General features: G+C 43.5%; 5 pseudogenes; all 5 read right to left on the reverse strand.

The window, feature by feature from the left end:
- Positions 1-267: 267 nt before the first annotated feature.
- LOC142709121 (5S ribosomal RNA) lies at positions 268-386 on the reverse strand (annotated as a pseudogene).
- A 439-nt stretch (positions 387-825) lies between these two features.
- LOC142699996 (5S ribosomal RNA) lies at positions 826-944 on the reverse strand (annotated as a pseudogene).
- A 994-nt stretch (positions 945-1,938) lies between these two features.
- On the reverse strand, positions 1,939-2,057 carry LOC142707835 (5S ribosomal RNA; annotated as a pseudogene).
- A 439-nt stretch (positions 2,058-2,496) lies between these two features.
- LOC142667175 (5S ribosomal RNA) lies at positions 2,497-2,615 on the reverse strand (annotated as a pseudogene).
- A 67-nt stretch (positions 2,616-2,682) lies between these two features.
- LOC142682659 (5S ribosomal RNA) lies at positions 2,683-2,801 on the reverse strand (annotated as a pseudogene).
- Positions 2,802-15,391: the final 12,590 nt, after the last annotated feature.

Genomic DNA, 15,391 nt, shown 5'->3' on the forward strand with positions numbered 1-15,391 from the left:
GAATGGCCATTAACTTTTAAAGCTTTAGTCTATTTTTATTCTTAATCAATTGTGAAAAAATTTCTAAACGACATAATAAAAAGACAACTGTTCCACGGATTCCTAGACGGTCTCCCACACTGGTACTAGCGAGGCCTTAAGCTGTGTAAGTGCTGCGATCCCGCGAGAGCAGGCACATTCAGCTTAGATTGGGCATTAACTATTAAAGCTTTAGTCTATTTTTATTTTTAATCGATTGTGAAAAAAATTCTAAACTACATAATAAAAAGAAAACCGCACCACGGATTCCCAGATAGTCTCCCACACTGGTACTAGCGAGGCCTTAAGCTGTGTAACTTCTGCGATCTGACAAAAGCAGGCATATTCAGCTTAGAATGGCCATTGCCATTAAATGCTTTAATCCATTGTCCTTTTTAATCGATTGTGAAACAAAATCTAAACGACATAATAAAAAGTCAACTGATCCACGGATTCCCAAACAGTCTCCCACACTGGTACTAGAGAGGCCTTAAGCCGTATAAGTTCTAGCGAACTGATGAGAGCAGGTACATTCAGCTTAGAATGGCCATCAACATCAAATGCTTTAATCCATAGTCCTTTTTAATCGATTGTGATACAAAATCTAAACGACATAATAAGATGTCAACCGCACCACGGATTCGTAACAGTCTCCCACACCGATACTAGCGAGGTCTTAAGCTGTGTAACTTCTGCGATCTGACGAGAGCAGGCACATTCAGGCTAGAATGGCCATTGACATTAGATGCTTTAATCCACAGTCCTTTTTAATCGATTGTGAAACAAAATCTAAACGACATAATAAAAAGCCAACAGCACCACGGATTCCTAGACATTCTCACACACTGGTACTAGCGAGGCCTTAAGCTGTGTTACTTCTGCGATCTGATGAGAGCAGGCCCAATCAGCTTAGAATGGCCACTGACAAATGCTTTAATCCATAGTCCTTTTTAATCGATTGTGAAACAAAATCTAAACGACATAATAAAAAGTCAACCGCTCCACGGATTCCCAAACAGTCTCCCACACTGGTACTAGCGAGGCCTTAAGCTGTATAAGTTCTAGCGAACTTATGAGAGCAGGTACATTCAGCTTAGAATGGCCATCAACATCAAACGCTTTAATCCATAGTCCTTTTTAATCGATTGTGATACAAAATCTAAACGACATAATAAGATGTCAACCGCACCACGGATTCGTAACAGTCTCCCACACAGATACTAGCGAGGCCTTAAGCTGTGTAACTACTGCGATCTGACGAGAGCAGGCACATTCAGGCTAGAATGGCCATTGACATTAAATTCTTTAATCCATAGTCCTTTTAATTCATTGTGAAACAAAATCTAAACGACGTAATAAAAAGGCGACCGCACCACGATTTCGCACACAGTCGCCCACACTGGTACTAGCGAGGCTTTAAGCTGTGTAACTTCTGCGATCAGACGAGAGCAGGCACTTTCAGCTTGGAATGGCCATTGACATTAAATTATATAATCCATTGTCCTTTTTAATCGATTGTGAAACAAAATCCAAACGACATAATAAGAAGTCAAGCGCACCACGGATTCCCATACAGTCTCCCACACTGGTACTAGCAATCCCTTAAGCTGTGTAACTTCTGCGATTTGACGAGAGCAGGCACATTCAGCTTAGAATGGCCATTGACATTAAAAGCGTTAATCCATAGTCCTTTTTAATCGATTGTGAAACAAAATCTAAACGACATAATAAAAAGGCAACTGCACCACGGATTCCCAGACAGTCTCCCACACTGGTACTAGCGAGGCCTTAAGCTGTATAAGTTCTAGCGACCTGACGAGAGAAGGCAAATTCAGCTTACAATGGCCATTGACATTAAATGCTTTAATCCATGATCCTTTTTAATCGATTGTGAAACAAAACCGAAACGACGTAATAAAAAGTCGACCGCACCACGGATTCCCAGACAGTCTCCCACACTGGTACTATCGAGGCCTTAAGCTACGTAATTTCTGCGAATTGATGAGAGCAGGCACATTCAGCTTAGAATGGCCATTGACATTAAATGATTTAATCCATAGTCCTTTTTAATCGATTGTGAAACAAAATCTAAATGACAAAATAAAAAGTCAACCGCACCGCGGATTCCCAGACAGTCTCCCACACTGGTACTAGCGAGGCCTTAAGCAGTGTAATTTCTGCGATGTGATGAGAGCAGGCACATTCAGCTTAGAATGGCCATTAACTTTTAAAGCTTTAGTCTATTTTTATTTTTAATCGAATGTGAAACAAATTCTAAACGACATAATAAAAAGACAACCGCACCACGGATTCCCTGACAGTCTCCCACACTGGTACTAGCGAGGGCTTAAGCTGCGTAACTGCTGCGATCCCACGAGAGCAGGCACATTCAGCTTAGAATGGCCATTGACATTAAATGCTTTAATCCATAGTCCTTTTTAACCGATTGTGAAACAAAATCGAAAAGACATAATAAAAAGTCATCCGCACCGCGGATTCCCAGACAGTCTCCCACACTGGTACTAGCGAGGCCTTAAGCTGTGTAACTTCTGCGATCTGACGAGAGCAGGCACATTCAGCTTAGAATGGCTATTGACATTATATTCTTTAATCCATAGTCCTTTTTAATAGATTTTAAAACAATATCTAAATGACGTAATGAAAAGTCAACCGCACCACGGATTCCCAGACAGTCTCCCACACTGGTACTAGCAAGGCCTTAAGCTGTATAACTTCTGCGATCTGACGAGAGCAAGCCCATTCAGCTTAGAATGGCCATTGACATCTTTAGCTTTAGTCCATAGTCCTTTTTTAATCGATTGTGAAACAAAAGCTAAACAACATAATAATAAGTCAACTGCACCACGGATACCGAGACAGTCTCCCACTCTAGTACTAGCCAGGCCTTAAGCTGTGTAACTTATGCGATCTGACGAGAGCAAGCACGATCAGCTTAGAATGGCCATTGCCATTTTTAAGTTTAGTCCATAGTCCTTTTTTAATCGATTGTGAAACATAATAAATCAACGGCACCATGGATTCCCAGACAGTCTCCCACATTGGTACTAACGAGGCCTTAAAATATGTAACTTCTGCGATGTGACGAGAGCAGGCTCATTCAGCTTTGAATGGCCATTGACATTAAATGCTTTAATCCATAGTCCTTTTTTATTGATTGTGAAACAAAATCTAAACGACATAATAAAAAGGCAACCGCACCACGGATTCCCAGACAGTCTCCCACACTGGCACTAGCGAGGCCTTAAGCTGTATAAGTTCTAGCGAACTGACGAGAGCAGGAAAAGTCAGCTTAGAATGGCCGTTGACGTTAAATGCTTTAATCCATGATCCTTTTTAAACGATTGTGAAACCAAATCTAAACGACATAATAAAAAGTCAACCGCACCACGGATTCCCAGACAGTCTCCCACACTGGTACTAGCGAGGCCTTTAACTGTGTAACTTCTGCGATTTGACAAGAGCAAGCACATTCAGCTTAGAATGGCCATTGACATTAAATGCTTTAATCCATAGTCTTTTTTAATCGATTGTGAAACAAAATCTGCATGAACCAACAAGGATGCCGGCCCCTCAGGCCTCAGTGCAACAAACTCCTGAAAACAGCGAACCGGGCACACCCTCGACCCTGGTAATTCATACAAGCGCACCAAAAAACCTTTCCCCACTTTATCTGTCTTTGATCTACATAGCAGGCATGACAGGCAGGACCCATCCCATTCAACATCCGTGAACAATAATTACCCAGACACACGCTTACTTGCCGACACCAACTCCGATATCCTGAAAGCCCCAAAGAAAGCTAAAGAAAAGGCCAGCGTAAACAAACGTACTTCAAAACCTGACACACAAACAGTCTTTAAATGCTCACAAATAGCTTCCAATAGATCATAAGACGCCGGCTTCCTATGATCCCTAAACACGAAACCCCTCCTGAAACCTTTCATTACTTGCCTGACCTAAAAGGACTTAGTCACGTCCTCCTCCACTCTGATTTTAAACCAAAATGCTAATGCAGACAACCTCCGAGCGACCGCTGATGCAGACACCCCATCACTGTACGAATTCCCTATAAAACATAACAAGCAAGCCAGCCGATCCAAACTATTCACCCGCCCATCCTTCAACAAAACCTCCCATACCTGTCATACCGCACTGTACCTCTTCCACGTAACCGCACTAACTGACTTCCCAATGAGCGACATTGCCATAGTCATACCAGCTTCCAAAGATGCTCCAGGCAAGCAAGGCTATGAGTTTCCGCCCCCGGCGCCAGCAGACGAAACCTGTCCCTCTGTTGACGAGAAAGGAAATCAGCCACTCAATTAAGCACCCCTGGAACATGAACTGCCACAAAATGCGAATTCAACACCAGCCCCCTCAAAACCAAATGTCTCAATAAACGCACGACTGGCGGAGAATTTGCCGTCTGTGCATTAACGGCCTGAACCACAAAGTTGTCACAAACAAAACGCACTCTCCTGTCCCTCAGGCAATCCCACTGTTACGTCCATGGCCGGGGATCGCCGTTCTAACTCACCCCCTGACGATCCCAGCCATGGACATCTCTCTGGTCGGTGTCCTCCTCCTCCTTGCAGACGCCGGCACTCTCTTCCGGGTCCTCGTGCTCTTTCCCGCAGGGCGCGCGCGCCCGCACGTGCACGGCTTTAAAGGGCCAGTACGCGTCCAGCTGTCAAAAATCAGTTATCAGCCCAAATGGCTTCTGGACTATAAAAAGAGGCACTGCCCACTGGTTCCTTGCCTGAGCGTTATTGTATACCCTAGTTTGTCTTGCTAAAGGTCTCCCAGTGTTTTCCAGTTCCCAGAGTTACCCGTTCCTGCTGCCTGTACCCTGTATCCCGTGCTATCATTTCCTGCTGTAAAAGCCAAGTCGTGTCTTCCCGCTGCATCCGCAGCGTTACCTGCTGTGAAAGCCAAGTCGTGTCTTCCAGCTGCATCCGCAGCGTTACCTGCTGTGAAAGCCAAGTCGTGTCTTCCCGCTGCGTCCGCAGCGTTACCTGCGGTGAAAGCCAAGTCGTGTCTCCCCGCTGCATCCACAGCGTTACCTGCGGTGAAAGCCAAGTTGTGTCTCCTGCTGCATACGTGGCGTCACCTGCTGTGAGAGCCAAGTCGTGTCCCTGCCACTATCTACATTGCCTCAGGTACCCGTTCAGAACTATAGACATTGTTTTGTACCTTGTTGGCCAGCTGCTAGCCCGCAACGCGGTACGGCCCAGTGGGTCCACACCCCGCGCAGTGACACCCACCAAAGCTCTGCAGCCACCACAATCGGGAACAGTTCCAGCAAAGCCAAATTACGGACTAAACCACATTCACGCCATGCACTTGGCCAAACAAACGCACACCACTGCTCCTGGAAATATGCTCCAAAACCATAAGCACCTGACGCATCTGTAAAGAGCTCCAAATCCACACTAGACACCGGCTGATACATGAGAACAGACCGCCCATTGTAGCTTTGCAAAAACTCCCCCCCCATACCAACAAATCCGCTTTTAACTCACCAGGCAACCTAATGAAATTATGGGGAGAATGAACCCCTGTGGTAGTACTAGCCAACCGCCTACAAAACACCCGCCCCATGGGCATAATCCTATATGCAAAATTCAAACGTCCCGACAACGATTGCAAGTCCCGCAACTGGATCTTCTTCCTGCGCAATACACTCACCACCAACTCCCTCAATTCCAGTAATTTATCGTCTGGCCAATGACATTCCATTTTGTCCGAATCAATAATTATCACCAGAAACTTGATGACCGTCGTAGGTCCCTCAGTTTTCTCGGGCGCCAGTAGTACCCCAAAGTTATTTGCCACCCTTTCCATAGTATGCAGCAACCCTGCACACACATACGTAGCCGGCGGACCGATAAACAAAAAATCATCTAAATAATGCACTGCTGATGGCACTTGCGCCTCACGGCGAACCACCCACTCCAAAAACGTGCTAAACATTTAAAAAAAAAGCGCAGGAAATGGAGCAGCCCATCGGAATGCAACAATCTACGAAATACCCATCCTGCCAACAAAAACTTAATAAACAAAAACTGTCTGGGTGCACCGGCAATAAACGAAACGCGGCCTCAATGTCAGTTTTTGCTAACAGTGAGCACTTCCCATACTTGCAAACCCAAACGACCGCCGCATCAAAGGAAGTGTAACTAACCGCGCACCTTCCGGATAAGGTAAGTGATGAATAAGGCGGAATTTGTTAACCTCCTTTTTAGGAACCAAACCCAAAGGGGAAACCCGCAAACCAGAAACTGGAGGGGAGGAAAACGGGCCAGCCATGCGGCCCAAAGCCACCTCTTTCATCAATTTATCAGTAACCTGTTCCTGCATGTGCAAAAGCAGACCACAAATTTCGAAACACTGCATCCCGTACTACCGACATACAAGGAATCCCAGAAACAACAATTCCGTCACTTTCTTATTTGGATACTCCCTTAAAAACGGAAGCAACCTTTCCACTTTTACCGGCGTCGCCCCTATTCTGTTCAGCATCTCCCTGCCTGCTCTTATGCTTCTTGAAGCATCTGGACAAACCATGGGTGCCTCCGCAACCGGAGCACTCGTGCTTGTACCTACAATCTGCTCCAAATTTACAATTCCCCTCATTAAACTGCCAGCAACATCCTTTTCCCGAGGAAGCTGCCATTTTGCCCACCACACTAGCCAAATTAGCGAAGGCCTGCAGCCAATTCGCGAACGTCCAAGGAATCAAGCGATAACGACGCCGCTCCTCTTCCTCCTTCTTACTCTCATCCGGTTTCCATCGCTACAAGTTAAACTTCTCCAATGGCAATAAAGCAAAAATCTCCACATATTCATCCTTCCATATCTTCTCCCTAATCTCAGCCTTTAAATGCGCCGCAAGCGGGCCCTTAAAACACACATACACTTCACCTTTCGCAGCGTCGGCAAAACGCACATCATCCACCACTTTTTTGGATGTACCAGCTCCCGCATCAACAGACTTATCCACCTCCACCACAGCGCCCGCAACCTGCGCCACCTCGCTAGCAACTGCAACCCCTGCCGCAGCCGCACTTCCACGCACCTCACTAGCAGAGCCCCACACCCTCGCTGGAGACTGCCCTACATCCCCCATACCTTTAGCAAAATATTCCTGCATACCCTTAAAAAACATTTTCATATGAGCCATAGAAAACATACCCCCCACACCTCCCACCCATCCCCGGGACCACATCAGTGGTAGACTCACCCGGCCGTCCCTGAGATGACCTCCCAGCGGCCGTATCCACCGATACAGATGTTCTCTCTGTCAATCGCGGCATTCCAGGGGGGTGATGGTCCGGCACCACTCTCTCCCCGTAGCTGGCTGACAACCCGGCCGATGCAGTCCTAGGCCCAGCCGACACCGGCCTATCCAACGCTTCTGGCGTGGCATAAATGGAAAGACAGCCCTGGCTCCCATGCACCTCTAAAGGGCTGTCCTCCGATTCCTCGTCCTCTCCCTCTGAAGGGCAAGATGGCCGCTGCCCCCTTTCCGGAAGGGGCACGACGTCACTAGCATACCTAAACCGGGTAATTTCGGTCCCCGCCGCACGCCTCCCTGCTCCAGCAGGAGGCGAACACATCCTCTTTGCCGAGCCCGCCTGCCGCTTCCTGCGGGCTGGGCATGAAGTCCTTGACTCTGTCAGATGAGCTCCTCCGGCGCCCAGAACATCGTTTTCCGGAGAGGGCCGCTACTTCCGGTCACTTCCGGCCTTGTCGTTGACGACAGGAGGAGGGAAGATGGCCGCGGCTCTGCCCTCCTGCCACCTCCAATCCCAACCCACCTGCCGGGATTCCTTTCAGACCTCCTAGGCCCTGAGCATGGCGCTCCCTTAGGACCCGGAGGAGGAGGGTGCCTGGTGGGGGTCCCATGGCGCCGACGGGACTGAGGCGTTACCTCAGGTGAAGGCCTCTCCGGAGGCCTGGAATGCCGACTCCTGCGTCCCTCCACACTCAACGCTCCTGCCACTGAAACAGGAGGAAGAGGGCCAGAGAACAGCTGCTCCAGCCATCCAGGACCGTGCTGAAGCGCGGCGTCTCTGATCCTGGCCATCATGGACTCCAAGGAAATATCCATGATCAGGTAAGTGAGAGTATATATATATATATATATATATATATATATATATATATATATAGATCCCATAAACACAACAAAAATTTGAACAGCACATTCCAACTAAATGATACAAAATGTATGCAGGTGCAAGAACACCCATGTGCAGCGTAGGTTCCCACCTTACAGAGGTTGCCTTGTCGTGGCAGGTGGGCTAACACTTTTTGATCAAAATGTGCACTAAGAACCTCCCTATTTGTAAGTAGATTTAGCTTTAGTGCATATTTATTTATATTTAGTGGTTTAGGTGGCATTAGTGTCGCAGGGTGCTGTCACCATTCTATGTTTGCTATATATATATATATATATAAATATATATATATTTATTTATTTTTTAAATACTTCACTGTAATATACAGAAAATCTTTCTTCTGTTGTCCAGCGGGAAAGAGGGCTGCCTCTATCCCACGTGGACTTATATACAATATACTCCTCCCATCACCTAAAGATACATTCCTATGCAATCCCCCCTTTGCTTAACCATTTAAATCCCTGTACACTTAACCTCACACTTAATAGCCTATACCCAAACCAACTTGTCATTCGTTCTCTCCATTATGGCTGCGCATAAATTCCTAGACAGTCTGCCACACTGGTACTAGCGAGGCCTTAAGCTGTGTAACGACTGCGATCTGATGAGGGCAGGCACATTCAGCTTAGAATGGCAATTGACTCTGAACACTTTAGTCCATAGTCCTTTTTTAATCGATTGTGAAATAAAATCTAAACTGCATAACAATAAGACAACAGCACCAAGTATTCCCAGACTGTCTACCATACTGGTACTAGCAAGGCCTTAAGCTGCATAACTCATGAGATCTGACGCGAGCAGGCACTTTCAGCTTAAAATGGCAATTGCCATTTAAATCTTTAGTCCATAATCCTTTTTTAATCGATTATGAAACAAAATCGAAACAGTATAACAATAGGTCAACAGCACCACAGATTCCAAGACAGTCTCCAACACTAATACTAGCAGGGTCTTAAACCATGTAACTTCTATGATATGACAAGAGCAGGGAATAGAATATGCAGTTCAGTTCTGGGCTCTAGTTAATAGAGAGGATGCCCTGGAGTTAGAAAAAAATACAAAGAAGAGCAACGAAGCTAATAAGGAGCATGGAGAATCTAAGTTATGAGGAAAGATTAAAATAATTAAACCTATTTAGCCTTGAAAAAGACAACTAAGGGAGGACATGATTAACTTATATAAATATATTAATGGCGCATACAAAAAATATGGTGAAATCCTGTTCAATGTAAAACCCCCTAAAAAAACAAGGGGGCACTTACTCCGTCTGGAAAAAAAAAAAGTTCAACCTGCAGAGGCGACAAGCCTTCTTTACAGTGAGAACTGTGAATCTATAGAATAGTCTACTGCAGGAGCTGGTCACAGCAGGGACAGTGGATGGCTTTAAAAAAGGCTTAGATAATTTCCTAGAGCAAAAAAATATAAGCTGTTATGTGTAGAAATGTTTGACTTCCCTTTTCCCATCCCTTGGTTGAACTTGATGGACATGTGTCTTTTTTCAACCGTACAAACTACTATGTAACTAATGAGGTTGGTCTTAGTTGTTCGGCTATTCCTCTAACTGCATCTCGGGTGTAATTTACAACCCACTGTTGGTTGTAATAAATATAGTTGATCCAGTCAACATTTTTATATATAGTTACCCATCATACGATGAATTCCCACCCAGCCACTACCTGTTTTCAAGCTTTAAACTCATTTGGCACTCGTCGGGGTACTCCAATGTCGTCCATGTAGATACTAGAGTCAAAAGAGCCTTTTGGGGCTTTTCTGTTTTGTCTCTTTAGTTTACTCCTTTTGGGTCATTCTCCTGTGGGTAATAGGTGAAAGGGCATGACGAGCTGAGCTTGAGCTCATTCCCCGAGGGAACCGTGTGCCAACCTGGCCCGTATCCTGCAATTTCCACATAACCACCATATGTCTGCTCTTAGGACAGTCTGGTTGGTCCATATGGATGAGTAGTTGCTGATGCTAGAGACAGTAATTCTTTCTCCACAATATTTGTCCTGAAGTTGAACATAGTTATGGCCTTTCCCTGGGAGTGCAAAACAAGTATAGTTACCAGGATAAGCAAATAACCTGAGGTGGGATGTCTGGCTTCTGGATTGGCGAGAACAGGAGGGACAACGTTTTACATTTTCCCTCTTTCGTGGTTGGTTTGTATGCTTTATTGTACGGTTTTATGATACATTGAAGTCCTTCCGGATCTTCCTCATTACTTAAGGGAACGGGGACTGTTCCTACTTGCGGCCTAGCTGTAGCGCAGGCTATACAACTCCCATTTTTTAAGACTTTTGGCAGTATATCTAAGCCATTCTAGCCATTTGTGTGGTCCATATAGCTAGGGCCCATGAACTGCACATCCTAGCTCCATATGTGTTTATATGTATGGCTCAGATGTATCTGTCTGACCATGTTAATTTGGATGCTTCTTCTTTATTTTGATTACACTTTGTTTTGATCGGGTCACAAAAATCAACTTGAAACATAGCTGTTCGTCCTATACTAAAGTTAAGGCTAACCACGCTCCATTTCCAGTGACCTGTAGTTCCAGAATTAAAGTTATCTGCGGGATCCCATATCTTACTTGGATCATACCTTCCTCCCACCAATCCAAAAATTATAACCCCCAGGTATCATCATTCCTAGATCTGATCTCTTTGTCTGGAGAGGAGTATTTGGATTCTTCACCAGGTTTGAGACAAGCCTTCACTTTTGGAAGTCCTAGCGAGGTCTTAAAGTGTTATTCATCTGCGATTTGACGAGAAAAGGCACATTTCAGCTTAGAATGGCCGTTAACGTTTAAAGCTTTAGTCTATTTTTCTTATTAATCGATTGTGAAACAAAATCTAAACAGCATAACTACACCACGGATTCCCAGACAGTCTCCCACACTGGTTCTAGCGAGGCCTTAAGCTGTGTAACTTCTGCGATCTGACGAGAGCAGGCACATTCAGCTTAGAATGGATATTCACATCTTTAGCGTTAGTCCATAGTCCTTTTTTAATCGATTGTGAAACAAAAGCTAAACAACCTAATAATAAGTCAACAGCACCACGGATTCCCAGAGAGTCTCCCACACTCGTACTAGCGATGCCTTAAGCTGCGTAACTTCTGCGATCTGACGAGAGGAGGCACAATCAGCTTAAAACAGAAATTGACATTCAATGCTTTAATCCATAGTCCTTTTTAATCGATTGTGAAACAAAATCTAAACGACATAATAAGAAGTCAACCGCACCACGATTTCCCACACAGATACTAGCGAGGTCTTAAGCAGTGTAACTTCTGCGATCTGACGAGGGCAGGCACATTCAGCTTAGAATGGCCATTGACATTAAATGCTTTAATCCATAGTCCTTTTTAATCGATTGTGAAACAAAATCTAAACGACATAATAAACAGTCAACCGCACCACGGATTCCCAGACAGTATCCCAGTAGTGAGGCCTTAAAGGGTTATTCCCAAGCTGACTCAAATTTTTTTTTTTTAGACATTCTAAGCAGGAAATGAATTTAAAAAAATTTGCTGTTAAAAATTTTTACAAATTCATTTCCTAAGTACCTTTTTACACTCGATAACTCAGCAAGTGATGGTTATCTTTTCTAAAAAGGGGCGTGAGCGGCTCGATGTCAATCAAGCCGCTCCGCTCTGCAGTGTGCGCGCTCCCGATGTTGCTAGATACTGTAGTTCTAGCAGCATTGGGAGAATGTTCGTCTCAAGCGGGCATGGTAAGCCCGATTGAGACGAACTTACCGTGAATGTCAACTACACTACATTCACACCGTTTTGGCAAGCCACTTTTTCCCACCCTGTCACTACATGTAATTTTTGTACCCGCCGCACCGGTGCTGCATCAGCACCCGGCGAACAACAAAAAATATTTAAAAAAAATAAACTCACCTAAGACGTTCTAACGGCGCTCTGAACGGTCCCGTCCCTTGCCATCTTCCTTCTTCTTGGCGCCGCTCGAATTCATAGTAACAATGCATTGTGTCGCAGATGACGTAATCATATGAGGCACACGTGATTACGTCACCTGCGCCCCCCCGCTCTGTTATTGTGAATGGGAGCAGTAAGACGAAAAGTGACGGGACTGTTCAGCTCTTCGTGGGAACGTCTTAGGTGAGTTTATTTTTGTATGTATGTTGTCATGTATGTATGTATGTATGTATGTATGTATGTATGTATGTGTATATGTGCATGTAGGTATGTTGCGATGTATGTATGTTGTCATGTGTATATGTGCATGTATGTTGTCATGTATGTATGTTGTCATGTATGTATGTTGTCATGTGTATATGTGCATGTATGTTTGCATGTATGTATGTTGTCATGTATGTATGTTTTCATATGTGCATGTATGTTGTCATATCTGTATATATGTGTATATGTATGTTTTCATGTATGTATGTTTTAATGTATGTATGTTTGCATGTATGTATGTATGTTTGCATGTATGTTTTCATGTATGTATGTATGTTTTCATGTATGTATGTTTTCAAGTATGTATGTTTGCATGTATGTATGTTTGCATGTATGTATGTTTTCATGTATGTATGTTTGCATGTATGTATGTATGTTTGAATGTATGTTTGCATGTATGTATATATGTGCATGTTTGTATGTATGGTTGCATGCAAGTATGTATATTTGCATGCAAGTATGTATATTTGCATGTATGTATGTATGTTTGCATGTGTATGTTTGCTTGTGTGTATGTTTGCTTGTATGTATGTTGTCATGTTTGTATGTGTATATGTGCATGTATGTTTGCATGTATGTATGTTTGCATGTATGTTGTCATGTATGTATATATGTGCATGTTTGTATGTATGGTTGCTTGCAAGTATGTATGTTTGCATGCATGTATGCTTGCATGTATGTATGCATATTTGTTATGTATCTATGCATGCTTGTATGTTTGCATGTATATATGTGCTTGCTTGTATATATGTATGTATGTATGTATGTTTGTATATATGTATGTTTTCATGTGTGTGTGTGTGTGTGTGTGTGTGTGTATGCATGTATGTATGTATGTATGATAGTTTGCATGTATGTATGTATATTTGCGTGTATGTTTGCATGTATGTATATTTGCATGTATATATGTGCATGCTTGTATATATGTATGTATGTATCTTTGTATATATGTATGTATGTATGTATATATGTATGTATGTATGTTTGCATGTATGTATGTTTGTTTGCATAAATGTCTGTATGGCCATGTATGATACTAACTGCTGGTGCCCTGTATCTAAGCCAACTTTGTGGCAGGCTTCTATACATATTATAACAGTCAGTATCACACATGAAACTGAAACTAAGCCTACGACATTTTTTATTTCATATTTTTTTTTTTTACAGGTTTGGTGTTTGGACTATGTCGGTTTCGAGGACTACTTAGATGACGCTTTTTTTCATCAATAAAATGGTAATGAGGGTTGTGTTGGGGGTGCTTTATTTCAATAAAATATTTTATCTATATCTTTGTCTTTTCTTTTCAAGTTTTATTACTACCACTTTAGTAATGGCCGCTGTCTGAGTGGCAAGGTCCATTACTAAGGGGAGGCTTAGTGTTAGCCGGTACAGAGGCTAACACTAAACACCATTATTACCATGGTACCCACCACCACCAGGTGTGCCGGGAAGAGCTGGGTACGATCCAGTACCCGACCATCTGTTGTGATAGGTGAGCTCTGGGGTGGCCGCAGGCTGGTATTATGAGGCTGGGAAGGGCTAAAAACAGTGGACCTTCCCACCCTTGTAATGCTAGGCTGCTGCTGCTGTGTTGTATCTGGCTGGTTATAAAAATGGGGGGGACCCCACGTCATTTTTTTTTATTATTTATTTATTATTTTTATTAAAAAGACATGGGGTTCCACCCAATTTATCATAACCAGCCACAAACAACACAGTGTTATTAGCCTGGGAATGTACTAAACCAGTGGCCCCTCCCACCCGTGTAATGCCAGGCTGCTGCGGCCTTGTATATGGCTGGTTATTAAAAATGTGGGGGACCCAACGTCTATTGTTAAATTTTAAAAAAAAACGACGTGGGGGTCCCCCCCTTTTTTATAACAGCCTGATACAACACAGCAGCGGCAGCCTAGCATTACAAGGGTGGGAAGGTCCACTGTTTTTGGCCCTTCCTAGCCTCATAATACCAGCCTACGGCCGCACCAGTACCCGACCATCACAACAGATGGTCGGGTACTAGATCGTACCAAGCTCTTCCCGGCACCCCTGGTGGTGGTGGGTACCGGGGTAATAATGGGGGGTTAGTGTTAGCCTCTGCACCGGCTAACACTAAGTACCACCTTAATAATGGACGCTGTCAATCAGCCAACTGCCATTATCTAGGCACTAATAAAGTTTGAGAAAAAAACACAAATACAATTTTTTTTTATTGAAATAAGAAATCCCCAACAAAACCCTCGTTAACTATTTTATTAAAATTTACAAAAAACGTAGATCTACGCAGTAGTCCAACGAATCGAAGATGTAGTCCAATTGGTACATCAAAATCTGCAACAACATTAAAAAAAAGTTATCAATGTGAACAATACCGATACTTATACTCACCTACACACACACAAACAACCACACACAAACATATACACAAACACACATAAACACACACCCATATATTACACAAACACACACATAAACACACAAACACATACACACAAACATATACACAAACACACACATATACACACAAACACACACACACATATACACAAACACACACACACACACACAAAAACACACACAAACATATACAAATGCACAAACACACCCATATATACACAAACACACACACACACACACACACACACACACACACACACACACACACACACACACACACACACATAAACTCAAAAGAACACACATATACACACAAACATATACACAAACACATGTACACAAACACACCCATATATACACAAACACACATATACTCAAACATACAAATATACATATACAAAAATACACAAACATATACACACAAACATATACACATATGCACAAACACACCCATATATACACAAACACACACACATAAACACACAAACACACACACAAACACACACACACATACACAAACACAAACATATACACAAACACATGTACACAAACAAATCCATATATACACA

The sequence above is a fragment of the Rhinoderma darwinii genome, chromosome 1 (genome assembly GCF_050947455.1).
Source record: "Rhinoderma darwinii isolate aRhiDar2 chromosome 1, aRhiDar2.hap1, whole genome shotgun sequence".
Lineage (NCBI taxonomy): Eukaryota > Metazoa > Chordata > Amphibia > Anura > Rhinodermatidae > Rhinoderma > Rhinoderma darwinii.